This window comes from Garra rufa, chromosome 9 (genome assembly GCF_049309525.1).
Source record: "Garra rufa chromosome 9, GarRuf1.0, whole genome shotgun sequence".
Classification (NCBI taxonomy): Eukaryota; Metazoa; Chordata; class Actinopteri; order Cypriniformes; family Cyprinidae; genus Garra; species Garra rufa.
Window position 1 is genome coordinate 30,827,499 of NC_133369.1, and position 2,526 is coordinate 30,830,024.

General features: G+C 36.0%; 1 long non-coding RNA gene across 1 annotated transcript; it reads right to left on the bottom strand.

Annotated features, from left to right (window-relative positions):
• Positions 1-425: 425 nt before the first annotated feature.
• On the bottom strand, positions 426-1,673 carry LOC141342112 (uncharacterized). Its single transcript, XR_012356662.1, has 4 exons — positions 1,524-1,673; positions 1,325-1,389; positions 1,030-1,244; positions 426-945 (listed from the first exon to the last, which is right to left on the bottom strand). It is a non-coding gene; the product is annotated as an uncharacterized lncRNA (long non-coding RNA).
• Positions 1,674-2,526: the final 853 nt, after the last annotated feature.

Genomic DNA, 2,526 nt, shown 5'->3' on the forward strand with positions numbered 1-2,526 from the left:
GTCGCATCTTGATTAAAACACTCATGGTAATTATGTGTATTGTTTACACAATTAAATGGTGTATTTACCAAACATTCCTAATAAAGAATATTTACCATACTTTATTATCCAATACTTTGTGCTACATCATAAAGACAGCTAAAGTAGCCTATTAAGACAAATGATATTCAAGAGAAATAAAAATGGGTTATGTTAAAACCATATTATTTTAACCAGATGAAGCCTCCCAAATGCATGCATGGTTAAATGTCTTGAGCATCATAGAATCACATTCAGTTTCCTGCTCATCATCAGAGCTCTCTTGGTTTTCTTCCTCTTGCTTGCTTATCCATATCCCTATCTTAATAATCTCCTTCCATGTCATGAACAATTTGAAGTTGTTATCCAGCACACTACAGTACAACTGACGGACAAAAGACATGTGACCAATTTAAATCATATCACTTTATTGTCACAATACCATGATCACAAGTGTACAGGTGGTGACATTTTTTTGTGAAAACTGCAGCATGAAAGTATAGACAACAAATGCTCAATGCAGGCAACACACACATATAAGGGACTCAATACAGGTAGAGAACAATAAGGTAAATAGTATGCTATACAGAGAGCATGAAATTAAAACAATAATCACAGTACGCATACCTTTGCAGTGCAGTGTGGAATGAATCAGTTCAAACAGAATGTCATGGTGCAGAATAATAGCGAGTTAGAGTCCAGACAGTGCAACTGATAGAGAGCAGTGCATATGAGCTTGATGTGCTGTGTATTGTTTCTGGTATAAGTTCAGTGCAGTCTAATTGCCTGTGGAAAAATGTGTCTGCTGGTGCAGGTTCTGCAATAACTTCTGCCTGATGGTAACGATGAGAAAAATCCATGGCTCTGGTGGCTGGAGTCTCTGATGGTCCTCTATGCTTTCCTCACACACCAACTGATGTAAATATCCTGGAGGGACATAACATGTATTTAGGGTGTTGTAAATTAATAAACAATATATATCTTTATTTTTAATTGTTGCATTGGACTTACCATTGATTCTTGTTGGAGATATGAGCCAAATGGATCCCTTCACAACTATTTTGCAGTTGTCATTTGTGAAGTTTACTTTTACGGGCCGTAACATCTGAGCTGTCACAGTAGAATTGTTCAGGAATGCAGTCCTCATCGCAGTTTACTGGCGGTTTCAGGCTGCAATGCTGCATCTGGTGGCCATTGAATTGATATGGTCAACTGGCTTCACCCTCCTTCAAACAAACAAAACAATAAGTCAACAATAATTCCAGAGAAATAGTGTTGATGAATAGGTGCAGGTGTTAGTACTCACCATATTTGGCCAATCCTGCCCAAATTCCAGAGATGATAGCACAGTTGATTTGCCAATTCTAGGAGCTATAAAAAAAAAAAAAAAAAAGTGCATGTGAAAAATGGTAACGGCTGTCTTTTGAGAGATTAACATCCATTGCTATACCCCATATAACCCTAACCCCAACCCGTATAACTACATTGCTTGAATACATACATACCAGTAGAAATGTGCAAATTTTCAGCTCTGTGTTTGGGCACAAGAAGACCATGTTCATTCCTCATTCATCAGGACTGGCTTGCCGGGACTGATTTTCTTTGCTTTTTTTGGTCTTCATCTTTAAAACAATACAATATTTATTGACCCAATTTTTAATTATTATTGTTGTTTAAACATATAAATTAAGCAGTTATAATTATATACTTCAAACTCAAGTTCCCGGGCAACTCTAGCAGTCTCCTGAGTTCATCTGTATACATTTCTATTCAGAGTCTGAGAAAAGGCCATCATGCAAACTCTAAGCTTCTATTTTTCAACAGAGCACAAACTAATCTGTTAAGTGAGGGAGTAAAGAAATAAGATGAAGAGAAATAGGCAGAATTGTGTAAGTTTAACAGAATGAGAAGCAAGCAGCATTAGAAAAAAAAAATTATTTAACAGCAAACTAAAATGAATTATTTTAAATGTGATTACCTGCTGATGGTTTTGTTGTAAGCAGTTTAAAGGCCTCTTCACACCAAGGATGAGTCCACACCGCAGCTATTTGACATAAAATGACAGAAACAATATGGTTGGAATCTCTTTCAGAATTTTTTTTTCCAGATGTTGAACAATGAAAACATTGACAGCCAATCAAAATCCACCACACAAATAGCCTGAGCATTTAAATGCAGACAACATAACTGCAGCATACGCTTATGATAAAAAGAATGTTATTTTCTGTTAGTGTGAAATATAAACAATTAAAATAGTTATTATAATTCTTGCTCTTGGTGTGAACAGCTTTAAGTGATCTGATTTGGCCAAATTAACTGAAGGTCTGATTTCTCACATGACTAGTTAGAGATGGGAGTGAGTGTTGACTAGAGGAGAAATAAAAAAAATAATCAGTAGACATGCAAGGCTTGGTAAATTGTATTAGTTATTAATATTTCGACATGACACTTTGTTGGTTGGTGTTTCTGATGGGGCTGTAGGGTATGTACAGATGCTGTGCAAAATGT